Source organism: Protopterus annectens, chromosome 4.part0 (genome assembly GCF_019279795.1).
Source record: "Protopterus annectens isolate FY-2018-M chromosome 4.part0, PAN1.0, whole genome shotgun sequence".
In the NCBI taxonomy this organism is placed as follows: domain Eukaryota; kingdom Metazoa; phylum Chordata; order Ceratodontiformes; family Protopteridae; genus Protopterus; species Protopterus annectens.
In genome coordinates this window covers 1059115833-1059136112 of record NC_056733.1, presented here as the reverse complement: position 1 = coordinate 1059136112, position 20280 = coordinate 1059115833, and the positions used below count along the sequence as shown (strand labels likewise).

The window sequence follows — 20280 nt, the reverse complement described above, 5'->3', positions numbered from 1 at the left end:
TCCCCAACACCCCCCCCCCCACACACACACACAAAAAGAAGTTTGGAGAGGTGATTTTTGAAATTCACTTTTCTCCTGTGTTTTCAGTCTTTTTATTTAAGCTTGCCGTCACATTGCATTTCAAGTGCCAACATTCAATATGAAGCCTTTCCAAACAGGAGACTACCAAACCTGGCAGCTTGATGTCTGTAAAAAGCTCCCACAACCCAGGTATGCACTGTCCATTTCCATGTAAGGAGTTCTAAGTGATAGAGTTGCAAACAAGCCCTGCTTTCCTGTTTGGAAAACAAGTTTGCTTGTTTATCATTATATGTAGGCTCTAAGCTATGATATTTGTACCTTTGGCAGATGAAGTGTTGCAACAATATATAGGTTGCTGGATGGACCGTTGGACTATAAGCTCCTCTCTTAAGCTGCAACCGTCTCAAGGGTGAGCAACCTCCTGATGTTCTTGCTTCAGTGCTGCCAGGGGAATTGCCAGAGCCACTGAATCTGCCATAGCAGTTTGCCATCATACATAGAATAGGTTGATGGCCTTTGCCCAGGTACTGAGGTGAGCTTGTTAGACTAACCTTTTTTCTAGACTGTACACCTTCAAAAAAGGGGGAAAGGATGCCCTCTGTTCAAGTTTCCTCAACAGATGGTGTGTCTTTGGGTGTAGCCCTCCAGATGCTGTACATAGTCATGATCTTCTTATTTTCAGATGTTTCCTGGTTCAGATGACTGTTTCCTGGCTGCTCCATTAGTTTAGGCTTTATCTCTTCTAGGGAGTCCAGTTATTCATAAAAAATTGAATATTTTGAGAATGAAGTCTTGCAAAATCCCATTTGTTTCTTTCTCATTTCCCGATTTTTCATAATATGTTAGTTGGGTACAGTATATGGCTGGTAGTTCAGCTATGAACGGATATTATTCCACTAGACTCAGGTTTCCAAGACTGTCAGCGCAGCTTTGTTACAAGACTTTGGGACTGATATAGCTGCATCTGTTCCTATGGTATCTCATGCTAGGCTGCACATGAAGGTATTGCAAACGACAGTGTAGGTTCACTGGTCCTAGAATTCAGACATGCATATAGCCCATTCTATGTGAATTTCCATAAACTGCAAGCAGAGTATGTGGCAGGTCATAGGTGAATACTAGGCTAACTGCTCTTAAGGGCCATTTTAAGCCTAGCCAATAACCTGGGCAATAGGAAATTCACCCCGGGGATCAGGTCAGTCGCCCTGCTAGACAGGGGTCCAGGGAAGTAAATATTGTGGGAAGAAATAGCCAGGGAATTGTTAGGTTAGGCTTGTATAGGCCCTAGGGCAGATAGCCTAGTACCAATCTATGAACCTGTGGTTAAAATTGAGCCTTGTACCTTGTGTTTATATGGTGAAGACCTTAACCATTATGCCAAACACACCCCCTGAATCAATACACCTGGTGCGTGCATGGAACCCACAGACCTCTGATCTTCTACAAGTGGATATACTATCTGCTGAGATACTCAGTGGTGGTGGACATTACTAGACAATTCTACTGGTGGGAACACATTACATTTGTCAACTGTACAAGTGTTTCTCACTGCCAGTGCTTCTGCCCTAGGGTGGGTTGGTGGTGTTACAGCAGATAGTCCATGGTGTCTGCATGTCTTGGGGGAGTAAGCTCTACATCATTGTGCCAGATGTGAGGATATTCTTTTTCTTTGTCAGCTTTTAATGACTTGCTTCCTCAGCTTGTGATCTCCATTCCATCTGCCAATATAGCAGTACTTCAGTAGTTTGATATGTTAGAATGTTAGCCGTCCAATTCAGGTATTTCCTAGTGGCCAGTTATATTTTTTGTTGAAACTGTCTTTCTTACTGACAGACTAAGTCACTTCTTGTTGATGTTCCACAAGTGATACCTCAGCCATATGGTGGTTAACCTGTTTTATTTTTTAGTGTTAAACATCAGTGTGATATGCATGCATCTTTCCTCTGGTTGCCATTATTTGTTGTGGCACCCTGCACTTTTTTTTTTTTTTGTAACACCTTTCCCACAATTCTTGGTGATGATGAAATTCATTCAGTAAAACCAAACATCACAGGGCAAAAGTTCTTGTATCCCTCTAATGGTCTTAAAAATTGGTTTCCCCTAGAGAAGCTCTTATAATTGCAAGCCGACAAGATGCTGCTGCTGATGCATCCTTCAAGCAAACTTCACCCTTAAATTCTCAAACTTGCAACTTAGCTTCTCCAGTTCCATTAGTTGGAGGTCATCCATTTATAAGACTTGCAAAGATAAATTTTCTTGTTTCCCCTTTGGGCAGCAGGTAGAGCTTTAAATCCTTTCTTCCTATTTATGCAGCTCAAAATAGGACAAAAGCTGTATACTGAGATAACCTGCTGTTGCGTTCTCATAAGCTGAAGGTAGGACAGAAGGTGTCCAAACTTACACTGTCTGAATAGTTCTCCAGTTGCTTACAGTTTTGTCATACAAATAATAGGAAGCCCCTTAATTTTACAACCAAGGCCAGTTATACCAGAGCAGTAGCAAATATATGCTGCCTTATTCAGGCATTTGTATCTCGGCTAACTTCTCTGCACTTAACATCTTGATAAGACACTAAGTTGGATGTGGTGCCCAAATCTTCTTTTGGGGCCAGTGCTGTCCAAGGGAATGTCTACTCAGGAGGATTTTGGTAAGGATTCTGTGTTACTACAGTGGCTGAACTTTCTGTTGTCAGATATGAAAGTTATATATTTGACTTAACGGTAGGTCTGATGGGAGTGGGTCCTCTCTACATGCCTTGCAGAAAGAACTAAGGTATTAGGACTGCACAGTACCTCAGATGTTCCTAGACTGGTCATTACCTCTTACTGCCTCATAATTCATGTTGCAGCTGTTCCTCTCCAGATCTTTGTTGCAGAGGAAAGTGCTTATCGAGCCCCTCAAAGCTGTTTGGCATTAGTTTTAATAATTATTGAATCATAGGAGTTAGTGGCTTTTTTTCTTCTCATGGTAACCTCCTGCCATCCTTTCAGTCTTTCTAAAAAGAAGTTTGTCAAGCTTCTTGTATTGCATTATATTTAGTCGATCATGGTTTCTGTACTGTTCCTTACTTCACTGATTGTTTGCTTGGTTGTTGTTCCCTGACAAAAGGACATGTTTGTTGCGTCCTTGATGTTGTTCACTCAGTTATTTGCTTTGGAGTGCATTCGGCTTGTTTCTTTATTGGTTGTTTGGGTGTAGTCATGCAGCATGAGTTTTTACCACTTTGTGAGAAAACAATTCCACCACAGGACAGGCACACTTGCATGTATTTTCTTGTTTGGGAAAAACCCACTTCCCTGCAAGATGTAAGATTTAAGAGTGCCCGTAGTTAGAAAAATTTTCAGTCACATTTATTGAGGTAGTCCTTACCTGTTCCAAAAGTATAGCTGTGAGATCTAATGTTAATTTTCATTCTGTTTTCATCCTTCTCGTTCAGATTGATCCCTCAAATCCAACTCCGCCGTTACAATTGCACGTGGTAACCGAAAATCTCTCAAGCTTCTCCTTTACCCATAATGCACCCTTCCTGAGTACCTCTAATCTCGTTTGTCAGTGTTTGCTGTAGACGTGTGATATGTTGCTCTTGAACAGATAAGTGAAGTTAATTGAATTTAAATATCCCTTTCTCCTTCAGTTTTTTCCGCATGTTTTCTATTTATTTTTAAAGTTTACCTTTTTTGTCCCGCGGTGGTGGTGCTGCAGTAGCGTTGTCGCCTCACAGTAAGACGCTGTCCGGTTCAATTCTTAGCTAGAGCGTCTTCTGCATGGAGACGTGCGTGAATGGGCGCACCTTCGTTGAAGGTTGTGTGTCAGGGCTGGTAACGCGGCACGTAAAAATCAATTACCAATCATTAGCGGACCGGAGTTCCGCTGTGGCGACCCCTAACCGGGAAAAGTCGAAAGACACAACAACCTTCTGTCCTTTAACTAGTGACCATTTTTTTCTGTTATTTCCCTCTTTTTCCATTTCATTAAAAAGTACTGCTGAATACTGTTGCTACTATTCTCCCCCTTTACATTTAGAGTATTCTCCTATTGCCATTGTTGGTATTAACCCCTCCTTTTTCACTTCTTTTTAAGAATTCTGTCCTTAATTTGTTTTTTTTTTTTTTTGCTTAACCTCTCTTTTCAGTGTGGCAGATAAAGAATGGCTGGCTTCAAAATGTGTGAGATGTGACAGAGAAAAATGCCTTATTCTGACTCCCATACCTTGAGTATCTATGGTTTCGGACCACTTCACTCTGTATGCCATGCGTTCAACCATAGAGTTCTGGCTGAACATAAGAATAAGTTAATACTTAATGTGTCACTGAATACGATAGAAGACCACCTTTATCTGGAGTTTCCCCTTCTATTCATTTATTTAGTAGACATTTGTTGACTGGCATAGTCTGACTGAGCTATTGCCCTTTTTCAGCAGAGGCCTGGGGAGATCAGTTGTACAGTAGAAATAAGTAAGATTACCTGTTTTGTTTTATTTTAATTGTGCTAAACAGGCATTACAGTACTAGTAAGAAAAGACATTTAAATGGCATTAATACAAAGTAGTAAACGCAGGTAGTAAAACGGAGTGTCATCAGTGATTCTAAGTAAATTACAAAATGCTGCTAGACATTTTAGTTACAGGAAGTGAACTTATTTATATTAGGCAAATTACAGTAGGATATAGGCAGCAGGTTTCACGTTTTAAGAAATGAAGGAGCATGGACATTAGATGGACACTGTCTTATCGTATGAAGAGGTTACTGTTTAAAAGATAGAAGAGGTGAAGGAGGATGGTTACAAAAGACAGAAAAAGGTGAGCAGTAAGGGGGTAGAAATTATGTGGTTTAAGTGGGGGTGATAATAGTGACAAGTCCAGGTGCTGGTTAGGTAGTTTTTTAAGAGCTTTTTGAAAATTTAAACCTGGGAAATATTTCTTGGGGTCATATGAAGTTTATTCCATGAAGGGATAGGATTACAGCTGTGGAGATTATGGCCAGTGGATTTTCTGAGTTGATAAATCTGTAGGAGACATTGTTCTGAGATTCTGAGGGTTCTTGGGGGGGGGGGGGTGTAGAGCAGAACAATAGAGGAGATGTCTAGGCAGAAGAAGGGCTTGTACAGGACAAAATGGATGATTAGTAGTTGAGTAAACAGAAGTTGGTGGGGAAACTCAAGCCAGTTGAGTGTCCTAAGAGTATGACAGTGGTGAGATTTAGAAGGCAGATTGGAAGTGTATCTAGCAATTTTTTTTTGTAGGTGGTTACAAGTTTGGAAAGGAGTGAGGGCTGTAAGTTTAATATTTGCGAGACTTAGGATGTGAGCATGGGCTAGAGATTCTGGAGTCAGTTGTGAGGAACCTTTTGTTTTCTATATAGTATTAAAGCTTCTATGTAGTATTCGTCCGGCTCACTACCCTCACATATTACAAATAGCTCCCTTTCTGCTGCTTGCCCCCTGGTCCATTTCTACACTCTTCTCCCAGCTTAAACCTCTCTCCTCCTTACTTTATTTCCCTTTACCAGCTATGGTAGTTTTTGTGTTGCTACCTCTTCTCTACAAAACACCTTCTCCCCATTCTCCTGCCCCTCACACCTCCCATTCGCTTTACTTAACTGCTTCTTAGATTGTTTGTTTGTTTCTGTTGGTGTTCACCAGTTTTCCCGGTGTAGCCTTACTCCATTTGCCCTTGCTACTTCGGTCCCACTTTGCTTTCGTACCCTATCCCCATTCCCACTTACCTTCCTACTTTCCTTACATTTATAGCACATAAACACACCCCTTCCCATACTGCACACCCAATCACAATCCACTTCCCCACTACAGCCACCCAATACCCACTCTACATATACATTATTCCAGATCCCACTATTCCCCCCCCCCCCGGTACCCCTTTTTATCTCCTAATCCTTTCAAATCTTTCAATGTACCACCTCTACATAGCCATCCCACTTTTCCTTCTCGCACACTCAACCTCATATCACACTAACCTCTCTCACGCACTTATGTCCTATTGCCACTAGCACCCCTACTAAAATTGATACCTTTCACTCTATTGCAATCTCCCCATCTCTCTATAATCTCTCCTAAATCTGCCTTCGTAAATATAAACTACATCAGTACATCTCTCTCACAAGCAAACCAAAACCAAAGCACTACACTCTCTGCACTCTACAAATAACATACAACACATCCACTAGTACCTTACTGCTATCTGGAGACATCCAGCCCAACCCTGTCCCCCCTACCCCATCTCCCAACACCTCATTCAATACCTCTTACCCAATTCCACATCCTTTCCCCAACCTCACTCTCCCCACCCTACCAGACCTTCTAAGTCTTGTTCCAAACACCTGACTATCTACTCTCTAAACATCCAAAGACTTGTTAACAAAACCACAGATCTTCACGCCTGGATTACCCGTACCTCCCCACACATTTAACTTTATCAGAAACCTGGCTAAAACCCCATATCACTAACAATGAAGTATTATTACCTGGTTATAATATCTACCGTAATGACAGACTCCCAAAGAAAGGCAGTGGCGTTGCCATCCTCTGCTCCAGCAAACTTAACCTCTCACCTATAACCATTCCTTTTCCCAATTTCCACCAACCCTATTTATTCTGAACTGCCACCTAAACTCTCACAAAATATTCACCATAGTCTCTATTCCACCAGGGAATAATAATCCCACCCTAGAACATATTCTGTCCTGGTTTTCCAACAATATACCCTATGAAACAGCAATTCTCTGGGATGTCAATATTGACTGATCTAAACTATCATCAGACTCCCCACAACTCAGCATTAACTTACATGGATTCCTCCAAATTATCACATCTCCCACACGCATGCACAAAACATCACCTACCAATCCTGTCTTAGATTGGATCCTTACAAATGCCCCAAACCTCTACCACAACCCCTGCACTTTACCTGACACCTTAAGTGATCATCTTCCCCAAAAATACTCCCCCAATCACCCAAATCACACACAACATAATTAACTCCACGCTGTCTAGCATTAACTTGTCCTTCCTCCGGCACCTCCCTCTCAATGAAGGTGTTCATACATTTAATAAAATATTCCTAGATACTCTCAACTCCCTTGCCCCTACCAGGAAAATTGGAATTAAAGTCAATTATGCCCCCTGGCTCTCTAAAGAAACTCTCTCTCTTATGCACAAAAGAGATGGTGCTTGGACTAAAACCAAAACACCTTTCTTCCTCCAAAACAACAGAGAAGTACGGAACCTCACCAAAAAAACAAATTAGTAAAGGCAAAAAATCTTTCTACAACTTACCCCTGCTTGACAGAAAATCTAACCCACAAAAATTCTGGGTCACCCTAAACAAGATTCTCCACCCAGGAAGCCCATCCACTCCCTCCCCTTTCCCAAATAGTACCCCCCTAGAAACTGCCACCCTTCTCAACAATTACTTCATTGATACCCTCCAAAAAATTCACACCCATCACAACTCCAACCCATCGCTATCCTCCCCAACCCTGCAACACCCCCTTCACCTTAAGACCGGTCTCTGCAGCCTATATAAAATCACTCCTGCTCAAGCTTAAACCCTGCTGTCCCTGTGCAGATAACTTGGTGCCTGTCTTCCTTAAACTAGCCGCTGAATCCATAGCCTACCTTGTAGCCCCACTAATAAATATATCCATTCAGGAAGTCACCATTCCATACATTTGGAAATCCTATAACATCTCACTGCATAAAGGTGGAAATTCCACTGACTCATTTAATTACAGACCCATTGCCATATTTTTCCCACTCTCAAAAATAGTTGGAGTGCATTCGTACTTAGATGCTCAGTGTTCCCCTTCAGGAAAACCTACTAACTCTCACTCAACATGGCTGCAGGCCAAACCACAGTACTTCCACCACACTGTTAGTTTTTATTCGCACAGGCCAGAGACAATAACAAACTTGTATCCTGTCTTTTCCTCCTCATCCTCTCCAAAGCCTACTGGTTCCCATTCTTTACTCCTCTTTAAACTTAATGATCTAAATCTCTCTGGTCCTTTCCTTACTTGGTTTGACAGCTACCTCTCCAATAGGCAACAATCTGCCAGATGGCTCACTTCTTGCTCCTCCTTCCTACCCATAAAATGTGGTGGCCCCCAGGGTTCCATCCTAGGCCCCCTTCTTTTCAGTTTTTTCACCAATGACCTCCATACTTCTTGCAAACAGTCCTCCCTTATTGAAAATCATAGGTTCATAGGTAGGTACTATGCTATCGGCCCTGGGGCCTATACAAGCCCAGCCAAAAAGGTACCTTGGCTTTTGCCACCCAAGAAAATTATTTTCCTGTCACCACTGTCGAGCAGAGCCACAGAGGTGATCCCCGGGGTGAATTTCCTATTTCCTATCCAATCATCAAGATTTTTCTTGAGTGCTAATGAGGAGCTTTGTTTGATATAGATAGGTAGTTTATTCCAGAGTATGGGAAGTCTCTGGGACAGGAATCTATCCCCCTGGCATGTTTTCTTTATTGTGGTGACAAGGTTTAGGTCCCTAGAGTGTGTAGCTTGGAAGGATTAGGATTTCTTTAAGTGGAGCATGTCCAACAGCTCTGGGTTTGACATAGCTTTGTATGTTAGGCAGAGATCACCTCTGAGTAGGCTATATGCAAAGGAGTAAAGCTGGAGTTTTTTGAGACGGTCTGCGTAGGGCATCTGTTTGAGGCCAGTAATCCTCTTTGTGAGGTATTTCTGTGGCCTTTCCAGTTGTTGTAGCTCATCTTAAATCCGAAATAAAAAAAAAAATTCTTGCTATTTCTTCCTCGACATCTCTCTCACCATAAATCTAACGTTGTCATTACATCCTATGACAAGACCACCAACCTAACCCGGCACTAAGCTCCTAGGCACAATTATCAACTTACTTAAATTTAACTTGCATATTCAGCAAGATATTAAAAAAAATTGGTCTAGTATACCAAAATAAGAAATTTCTTCACATGCTAGACTCTCCCTAGCTCAGTCTCTCCTCCTCCCCTCCCTTCTCTATGCAGCCCCTATCCTCACAAGCATTCAGTCCACATTTTTATCTAAACTCCAACAAATATACCACAAAATAGCCAGATTTGCCACTAACTCTTCTCACAACTCATACCACTGCCTTGCAGTCAACTCACTTAAATGTCTAGGAATTCCCCCAACAGCTCTTAATGTCTCAATTTCAAATCTTACATTCTGTTCTGTACAAACTTCCTGCCTTTTTCTCTCCTCCCTTGTATCCTATTACACCCCAAATCACACACTCTGTATATCTAATCAACAACTCCTGGACATCTATAGACCTAACAAACATTTTGGAAAACTGCTATACAAATGCACTGTAGCCCAAGCCTGAAATAAACTCCCTCACGCACAAGAATCATCCCCCACCCTAAGCATTTCAATAAAGAGCTAAGGCTACATCTACTTAACATAGTCTTGCCCTGCCTTGACTCCACCTTCATTGAGAAGTCTGCAAAAATTGTTGATAGTATCACCAACCTAAAAGTTCAAAATAGATGCAGTTTCTTGATGTTAGTTATTTGGGCAGGGTTTGGAGTTGAGCTGAGTTATTTGGGCAGGGGTTAGGAGTTGAGGGTTTCCCTGGTTGGAGAATTTGATAGCATTCCAGAAATCTTTGAGGTTTCTAGGTTCTGTAGTTTGGGATTTATGGTAGAATTTTTTATCTATGTTTGTGTGTTTTTGGTCAGGTTACAGAGTTCTCTGTATTTTTGGCAGTTGGGAGATTTAGTCTTAATCCAAAGTTTCCAGGCAGAGTCTCTGTTATGAGAGTGCAAGTAGAGTTAGTGAGCCAAGGGGAGCATTGAGATTTGATTCTTGGAGGGTCAAGAGATTTGTGTGTTTAGAAAGATTGAGTTAAGTTGTTGAACAGCTTCATCAAGAGATATGCGAGTCAAGAAGGATCACTCCATTGAGGAGAGAGAATTATTGAATGTGTCAGTGATGACGTTTGTTAGCCTATGGCATTCAATAAATTTGTGTGATTTAGAAAAGTGGGGAGAGTATCTTAGGATTCGTATTGGAGAGTGGTCGCTAATGGAGTTTGGTAGAGCCTCAGGGTGTTGATAGAAGTTGGGATTGGAGACAAGAATCCAGTCAAGAATACAAGTAGAATTGGTAGATTTATGATAGGTGGGAGAAGAGAAGAGTTGAGTGAAGCGGTGCAAGTTTATACTGGTGGTTGGAGAGTTCGGGGTGAGAGGAAGCCAGTGGATGTTGACATTGCCTAGTATTATGGTTTCATTTGATATAGTGTCAGACATCCAGCATAGGACGTGTTGTAATAAGGGGATATAGTTACCAAGAGAAATGTAAATGGTAACTATAGTGACAGTTTTATGGTTATTTGGTTTTACAATTGGTGATAATTAGCTCGGCTTGGAGGAATGAGGGGGAGGGTTAGGTAGAGGGGATAGAGTAAAAAGGTTTGAGTAAACTATGGCAACATCTTCTCCTTTTTTATTGATTTTGTCAAGATGTAGAATGTTGTATCCTGGGGAAGGAATTCATTCATTGTATGGTTTGAGTCTGGTTTCAGAGATGGTAATTATGTTAGGGTCTGGTTTCAGAGATGGTAATTATGTTAGGGGAGTATTGGGCTATCCAAGTTTGAAATTCACTTACCTTGTTAAGAATGCTGCGAGTGTTGATCTAGTACAAGGATAAATGCTCAGTGGTATGGTTAGGTAGCTGCAGAACTGATCGAGAGGTAGGAGTAGATGGATTTGAGTTCAGTCTAGGATTAGGGTGAGTGTCACCTGAAAGTTGTAAGGTGTTGCAAGGACAGAGCAGAAATGTTTTTGGAAGGAAAAGAGTGAACTTTATGCATGCATCTGTTGAGAGGAGAGATTTGGGGAGAGGATTTAATTTTAGGAAGACTGATGTCAGTGCTATAGAAGAGTGAGGGTGATATGAGAGAAAAGTAGTGGGAATCTAGGTGCATGGAATAGCAAGAGGTGGTTGGAGGGTTGGGAAGTAGGTTAAGTTGAATGTTATATGAGGTGAAGTAGGATATGAGTAAAAGATAGGATAGGAGTAAAAGAAGAGGCCAAGAGAAGAGAGGAAGGAACATAGTGGGGTATAAGGAGTATGTAAGAATGGGGAGAGTATGACTGAGGGGAGGGAATCGAAGTGATAAGAATGACTAGCAAGTCTGGAGACAGTTTAAGGAGATGTGGGAGGCATTAAAAAGTTTGGGATAAGGGAAAAGCCTAATTGTTTGAAGTACAGAGGAAGTGACCGTTTAAGAGGGATGGTATAAAGCTGGCTAGTGATGCAGGGGTGGTTGGGAATGGCGATAGGGTAGGCAAATTGAGTGAGCCCAAGTATAGCGAGGGCGAACCAAGTGGGAAGGACCAACTAAGATGATAGGATCAGTAGACAATATCAGCAGACGAGATCAGCAGACTCCATGGGATGAATGGGATAAAACCCATGTCAGGTTGCAGTAAGAAATAGGCTACAAAGGGGAAAAAAAAAGGAATTGTGAGATTCAAAATAAACAATTTAGTACAAATCCTGTCTGCACAAAAGAAGGAAGCAGACTACAAATTAAACTAAGGAGCTACTTTTGTACTAAATGTGGGCTGGCAGACTGCATAAAAACAGTATGCAATAAGTTAGACATAATACTGTTAAAAATGATGAAATAACTCTGAGGCTGCAGGGTTTAAGGGACAAGAGCAAACCAATATTAGTACAGCAATGGGGGTGGGGACCCAGGTGAAAAATCATCCAGGAAAGTGTGCACACCACAACAGGTGTGGATCAGCAAACAACTAAAATAAAAAAGGTAGTTTTATTATAGAGAATCTCTTCCCAGGTAACATTAACATGGCAAAGAGAAACGGTAGCTGGCATCCGGAAGCGCTTCCGAGTTTGAGGCTGATGGACTGCCAATATTCAGTTTATAATGGTGAGCAGACTGCACGAGAAATACCAGGATGCCAGGGAGTTACAGATAAACCTTCTGATAAAAAAGGGGGGGCAAGTCTACATCATCTACCCCTTCCTTATCTTCATCTAAAAATTCCAAAAAAATCTAAAAAGAGGCTTCTGTTGGCTACGACTTTTCTGTTGGATCCATCAGTCAAAAGTCCCAAGCATTCAGATTCTGCAACCTCCTCGGATCTGAAAATGAGGACTAAGAAACCATGTGGATTCATCCACTTCTGTGGATCAGACCTAAGACAAGACCAAATCTTCAGTGGATCAGGCACCCATCAATATGACTTCAAGCCTCCCTCCTTTTCCAATGACTCATTACTCTCCTTCACTGGACCTGGTCCCATTGAGTGCCTTTTTCTTCTTGGAAAGGCCCAAATCTCTCTCTCTCCAATGTCTACCGGTTCGGATAGGAGTTTGACCAAAGTGGACATGGAGAGACAGGTGAAAAAGATTCTCTGGGCACAGAGTATGCCAGGGGTGTTCTCCATTCCTGCCCCTTCAGGTCAGGAGTTCTGTACATGGACAACACCTCCTTTACATCTGCTTCTGACTTCTTTCAAAGCTTTAGAGTTGTTGGTTCCAAGCTGCTTGGCTCCATCTGCTTCAGATCCGAAGATGATTTTATCATCAGATCAGTCATTTGCTCTGAGTTCTTTGGTTCAGTCGGAGCCAAAGACGTCTCGGAGCCTTAGCCACAGAGTTGGCTCCAAGGACTTGGGATGGACTCAGAAGTTTTCAGAGTTATTCCTGTACCTGGGGGCTCTGGCTCGAATGAGCTCGGCCTTGATTTCTGCCTTTGGAGGATTTTACTCAAAGCGGGTAGGGACTAGGATCCAGAGGCCCATCCTCTTGGATCCGGAGTCCTGCCCCTCTCAGGGGAGGTCAGCCTTTGAGGTGTTGGAGAGAACCATGTCTTCTTACACAGCTCAGATGGTCACTGCTTCCTAGGATCCTCAGCCCCCAACCTTGTCATCTGTGCGAGTCTCATCCTTTTTCTCCACAGGGACATAGAGTACTGAAACCACAGGCTTCCCAGCAGGGCATTCCCATTTCTTCTGTTACCTCCCCAGAGCATCCCATTGAGGCAGTCCCTAAGAAGTTGTGCAAGAGGAAGTACTTGGATTCCTCGGAGGAGTCCATCACCAAAGAAGCAGACTTTGAGGGCGAAGGGTCTCCCAAGGTCACTTCTTGAAGATGTCTCCTTTGGAGACCTTCTGAAAATTCTAAAACAGAGAGGTGATTGGAAGCCCAACAATCCTTCATCTGAGGAGTATGTGTATCTGGAGGCTTTTGGTACCAATTTGTTTACCTCCTGGGTGACTCAACCCACTGATGAGCTCATTGAGTTTATCTCTCAGCGGGCATGGAAGGCCCCCGACACCACTGAGCCGATTCCCTAGAGACTAGGCAAAATTATTACTGCTCCTGAGGACAAACTATTTTGGACAAAAAGTGTGCTTGTGGATGCCATGGTCGTGGTGGCGGCCATGAAGAAGGAACTAGCTGAGAAAAATTCCTGTATCCATTCCACAAACAAGGAGTCTACAGCGATAGATTTGGGAAGTATGTCTATGCTTCTGCAACCTTCTTACAGTGTCTGAACTACTTTGCACACTTCACTAGGTTTACAGAAGGATCTGATTAGTTTTCAGATACCCTCTCAAGATCTGTATCTGAGAAAGTAAGGACCTTGCTTACTTACCAGTTGGCAGCCCTCCAGTCTTTTTCTAACTCTCTTTCATGAGGCTTATTTCACATGTAGCAGAGGGAATGAATAGAGCAGTTGATTCCGGTATTGCCATCAGGAGGCATGCCTAGATGCACTTGTGACTGTGGAGCCTTCCAAATCTACATTCATCAATGCTCCTTTTGATGGCGCATCCTTGTTTGGACCTAAAGTTATCACATTGTCCAGGTGTGAAAAAGATTGAAAGACCCTATCTGCAGTGGGTGCATGTTTCTCCACTCCACAGAGATCCTTCTCCAGGCATCGGCGAAGCAGTGGGAAAATGTGGTTCAGTAAATCCCAAGGGTCTTTTCAAGATGCACATAGCAGTAGTTTCCCCCAGGGGTAGAGGAGGGAATGCCACTGGTAGATGGTGCCTTCACAGCAGAAGAGGCTTCAAAATCAAAAGTCCAGACATTCTTTCTTTGACAGGTCCTTCCAGTGCTCCTCAGCGGAGGCCAGATTGCCCTACTGTGGAGGCAATTGGGGGTCAACTGTCTCACTCAATGCAGGGGATCATTTCCAGAGGATATAGTGTACCCTTTTCCCTTCCACCTCCCTAATGTAAAAAATCCCCAATGCTTCACTCGGTGAAAGAGAACAAGCAGCTATTCAGGTGCAAAAGCTGCTAGAAAATTAAGTATTCAGGAGGTCCCACCAGACCAGAAAGGATCTGGAACTTACTCAAAATTCTTTTTAGGACCAAAGAAAACAGGGAACTGGAGATCAATCTTGGATCTCAGCAACTTGATCAAATACATTTGAATGGTCATGGTTCAGTACATTCTTCCATTTCTGGAAAAGGAAGACTGGATGTGCTTGATAGATTTTCAGGATGTGTATTATCACACAAAAATGAACAAACGATCCAGGAGGTAGTCATGCGTCTGTCTGGGAGCCAGTCACTATCAATTCAGAGTACTGCCCTTTGGCCTCATCACAGCCCCCAGGGTGTTTACCAACTGCATAGCAGTAGTGGCACTCCCTTAACCCTGCATGGATTCCAGATGTTTCTGTATCTGGATGACTGGCTCATTTTCACCCTGAGCAGGCATCAACTATTAAAGGCAAAAGACGACACTTTCCAGACATGTTTTCTTCTATGGATAGCTATAAATTATGAGAAATCCTTTCTAGAGCCCACTCAAAGCTTGAACTTTATAGGAGCAACTCTCAGCACAAAAGAGACAATAGCATACTGTAAGGTCACCCATTTGTTGTCCCCCAGCCCAAGGCCACAGTGACCATGGACGCTTACCAGCTAGGGTTGTGGGGGTGCATTTTCTGGGTAAAACAGTCCAAGGCCCTGGTCCCCCACAGAGGTCTAATTGCATATCAGTGTTCTAGAGATGAGCAGTGCTTTGTGTTGCAGGCTTTACAAGATGCTCCTCCTGTAGGAACGATCACAATTTAGTCAGACATGTCCATAGTTTGGTATAGCAACAAACAAGGAGGAACCAGATCCTACTCCTTGTGTCAAGAAGTTCTGCGTGTGACAGTGGGTGGCATCATCCAACCACTTTCTCATAGCAACACATTTCCGGGGAAGTCCATTGTGATAGCAGACAAGCTAGCTAAACAGGTATATTCTTTTATCTCATGAATGGTTCCTCAATCAGAATGTGACGGAAAGGATATTCCATCAATGGAGTCAGCATTGCTGAACAAAATGTGCAGCAACTACTTCACGCAGATTTTCCACAAATGTGGAGTCGCCAAGGGATGCTCTTCACAATTAGCCCCAGTTCTCCTTTATGCCTTTTCCCCCAACTCCGTTAATCCTGAAGTTTCTACAGAAAGAGGAGAGGTTGAAGAGCGAAGTAATCCTTATTGCACCATATTGGCCTCGACAGATGTGGTTCCCCTTCCTCTGGCCTGATGTACTTCACCAACTGTGAATTATGGACTCAACTCCAGACCTCCTGTCTCACCCAATGGGCATGATTCACCCAGACATATCCTTTCTCAGGTTGATGGCTTGGCTTCTCCAATTCCATTAATAGCCAGACAACCTGTGCAGTCCTCTCCAGTGTGATATATACTCCTGTCTGCTCATAAACAATCTACACGCAAGCTTTATTCCAGTAAATGGAAAAGATTTGTTCACTGGACATTACAAAATAGTATTGATCCCTTCTCTGCTCCGCTTAATGATGGTCTTAATTTTTTAGCCCAACTTTTCAATGAAGGGTTGTCTTCTTTGACTATCAAAGTCCAGGTGGCAGCAATATCCAATTTTCATATTGGTTTCCAAGGTTCTTCATTTGCCTCCCATAAACTCTGCAAAGCATTTTTGAGAGGAGCTTGTGATGCCCCTGCACTGGCCTAGTAATCAGGGAGCCTCAATCCTTACCACTAACACCAGTAAGGGACATGCACATTGGGAGGATAAATACACACACAGTAAAGTACAATTTCCCTTAAGAGCACACACAGATCACAATCAGTCTAGGTCTGGTTTCTCCCTCTCTCTCCAGATCCCCAATAAAACTCCCACTGGCACAGCTATAGGGTTAAGATCTCAGTCGAGTGGTCAAGCCAAAACCTCCAGCACCCTCTGTCCAACCAGTGCTTCGTGCCCCTGCCCAAGTAGCTGAAACACACACTTTTTTAGATTTAATTTATATACAAATACACAGACAATCCTGGGAAAAGCTGGCACAGGTTCACTAGCTATGCCCCTTCTGCCCAGACTATAAGATAGAACCAGCTTCTGCCCAGACTATAAGATAGAACCAGCTTCTGCCCAGACTATAAGGTAGAACCAGCTGCCACCAACCACCCTTACTTATCAGCTACTATAAGGCCCTTCCCATATGGTGGACAATTCTACTGTGTAATATTACTATTGCCCAAATGGTAAGTGTGACCAACAGCAAGGCTATTTGAGTGGCTTGTACAGTGTCACCTAATACATATGCAAGTATTCTAAGAGCTTCTTCTTTCGGCTGCTCCCATCAGGGTTTGCCACAGCAGATCAACTGTTTCCATTTCTTCATGTCCTCTGCATCTTGCTCTATCACACCAACCACCTGCATGTCCTCTCTCACCACATCCATAAACCTTATCTTGGGCCTTCCTCTTTTCCTGTTACCTGGCAGCTTCATCCTTGGCATCTTTTTCCCAATATACTCGGCATCCCTCCTCAGCACATGTCCAAACCAATGTAATCTTGCCTCTCTGGCTTCGTCTCCAAACCTTCCAACCTGGGCTGACCCTCTAATATACTTATTCCTAATCCTGTCCATCCTCGTCACACCCAGTGCAAATCTTAACATCTTCAACTCTGCCACGTCAAGCTCTGACTCCTGCCTTTTTGTCAGTGCCACTATCTCCAAGCCCTATAACATAGCTGGTCTCACTACCCTCTTGTAGACCTTCCCTTTCACTCTTACTGGTACTTGTCTGTCACAAATCACTCCTGACACTCTTCTCCACCCACTCCATCCTGCCTGTACTCTCTTCTTCACCTCTCTTCCACACTCACCATTACTCTGAACTGTTGATCCCAAGTATTTAAACTCCTCCACCTTCGCCACCTCTACTCCCTGCATCCTCACCATTCCTCTATCCTCCCTCTCATTCACACACATATATTCTGTCTTAGTCCTGCTGACCTTCATCCTCTTCTCTCTAGAGCATATCTCCATCTCTCCAGGGTCTCCTCCACTTGTTCCCTACTCACACTACAGATCACAATGTCATCTGCAAACATCATAGTCCACGGGGACTCCTGTTTGATCTCGTCTGCCAACCTGTCCATCACCATTACAAATAAGAAAGGGCTCAGAGCTGAACCTTGATGTAATCACATCTCCACCTTAAACGCATCCGTCACCCCCACCGCAGACCTCACTGCTGTCGCACTACACTCTTACATACTTCTCTGACACTCCAGACTTCCTCATACAATACCACAACTCCTCTCTAGGCACCCTGTCATATGCTTTCTCTAAATCCACAAAGACACAATGCAACTCCTTCTGACGTTCTCTGTACTTCTCCATCAACACTCTCAAAGCAAACATCGCATCTGTAGTGCTCTTTCCTGGCATGAAACCATACTGCTGATCACTAATTATCACCTCCCTTCTTAACCTAGCTTCCACTACTCTTTCCCATAACTTCATGCTGTGACTGATCAATTTAATCCCTCTGTAGTTACTGCAGCTCTGCACATCACCCTTATTCTTAAAGATATCTAAACAAATCAGCCACAATTAAAAGGTTTAAATATATTTAATAATAAATAATAAAACCACAAGACAATACTCAACTCAATGCAGTGACAGCAGAGTTCAGAATCGCAGGAAATATTTTAAAACAACATTGCAGGACTGTCTCAAATGAATACAGATAATATCTAAACTAATCTTTACTATATTCCTATTTGTCTCTAAGAGAAATCACTGCACCTAAATAACTTACTTACAGAGCAAGACAAGTACTAATGAGAGGATGTTGTTGATCCAAAGACAAGTAAAAAATGCACAGACTCACTCTGAGATAGTAACTTAAGAGCTATCAAACATTTCTGATGGGTTATCTCCGATTACATCATTCTTTGTCGCCTCTGTGTCAAAAATACTTATTTTTCAGAAGTTTGCCTGAAACTGGAAGTTGTAAAACAGTTAAACACTTTTACCTTTGAAACCTGTAATTATTTCTGTTTCCAGACCATAGAAAAACCTCCTAGCTCTAGACAATCCTGCCTCTTTGCATTAACTAACTTTATAGCACAGTTGTAAACAATTTCACCTTATTTTCTAAGAGTTTTGCACGTTACCTCTATATGCTACAACTTCTACCATGAAAACATACATTTGCATAGGCATATAGTTTACACATTTCTGCTCTTTTCCAGCAGGTTACACTGGTTACATTCTTGAAGCTCAGTACAGAACATACAGTTCAACAAACACTTCTGCACCAGTAGTTTAATATGTACATAACATATAGTTTTCTTACATTTGTAAGACAAGCATACAAATCATTGAGAAAAAAGTAGATGGTGCCAAAAGCAGCGCAACGACCATGAAACCAAAAAGCTGCTAGTGTTGCCAATTTTCGGGGACTAGTTATTGGCAACACTAGCAGCTTTTTGTTTTAAAGCATACAAATCATATTACTATTCCCCGACCTAGAATTATTTACAAAAGTCCAGCTAGCTGGGCTGGCAGCCTTCACAGAACTCTTCTTCTAAAGCCCCCTGTATAAAAAGACCCTATTCCCCCTGGGGACCTAAATTTGGTGCTGCAGGTTAAGTGTGATCTCATATTTCTTTCTTGGAAGACTATCTTCTTGCTAGCCATAACTTCTGCAAGAAACATTTCAGAAATTCAAGCCTCATCTTCCAAACCGCCATATTTGATATTTCACAAAGAGAGTATCTGTTCATACTAATCCATCCTTTTTTTACCAAAGGTGTTATCAGAGACGAATATCAGTCAGTACATCAGTTTACCAGTATTTTTTTTCCAAATTTTGAGAATGGAGGTAAATACTTGTTACATTTATTAGATGTTCACAGATAATTGTGTGTTTACCTTCATAGAATCAAAGATTTCAGGAAATCAGGCTAATTTCTTTCTTTCAGATGTTAAATTGGGTAAACCAGTCACCGAAGTAACCTTTTCCAAATGGCTTACTGGTTGTACTACTTTAATTTATCATCATTTGGGCATGAATGAAGAGAATCAAAGAGAAGGTTGGATGATGTGGGGATAGTGAATCAGGAGGTGAAGCAGATTAGCAAGGAGGCAGGACAGCTATGAAGAATGGAAAGGCTGTTGGCCCAAATGACATACCAGTGGAAGCATGGAGGTGCTTAGGAGAAATGGCAGTGGAGTTTTTAACCAGATTGTGTAATGAAATCTTGGAAAGTCAGAGGATGCCTGAGGAGTGGAGAAAGTGTTTTGGTACCTGTCTTTAAGAATAAAGGTGATGCACAGAGCTGTAGTAACTACAGAGGGATAAAATTGATCAGTCACAGCTTGAAGTTATGGGAAAAAAGTAGTGGAAGCTAGGTTAAGAAGGGAGGTGATGATTAGTGATCAGAAGTATGGTTTTGTGCCAGGAAAGAGCACTGCAGATGCGATGTTTGATCTGAGAGAGTTGATGGAGAAAGATAGAGAAGGTCAGAAGGAGTTGCATTGTGTCTTTGTGGACTTAAAGCATATGACAGGGTGCCTAGAGAGGAGTTGTGGTACTGTATGAGGAAGTCAGGAGTGGTAGAGAAGTATGTAAGAGTGGTACAGCATATGTACGAGGGTAGTGTCACAGTGGTGAGGTCTCTGGTGGGAGTGACGGATGCGTTTAAGGTGGAGGTGGGATTACATCAAGTATCAGCTCTGAGCCCTGTCTTGTTTGCAGTGGTGATGGACAGGTTGATAGATGAGATCAGACAGGAGGCCCCGTGGACTATGATGTTTGCATATGACATTTTGATCTGTAGTGAGAGTAGGGACCAGGTTGAGGAGACCCTAGAGAGCTGGATATATGCTCTAGAGAGGAGAGGAATGAAGGTCAGCAGGACTAAGACAGAATATATGTGTGTGAATGAGACTG

The 20280-nt window shown here is 42.5% G+C and overlaps 1 protein-coding gene across 2 annotated transcripts in view; it reads left to right on the top strand.

Moving 5' to 3' along the window:
* The window catches only part of NUDCD2 (NudC domain containing 2), a 503130-nt gene that overhangs the window by 70244 nt on the left and 412606 nt on the right, over positions 1 to 20280 (top strand). The window lies entirely within an intron of this gene.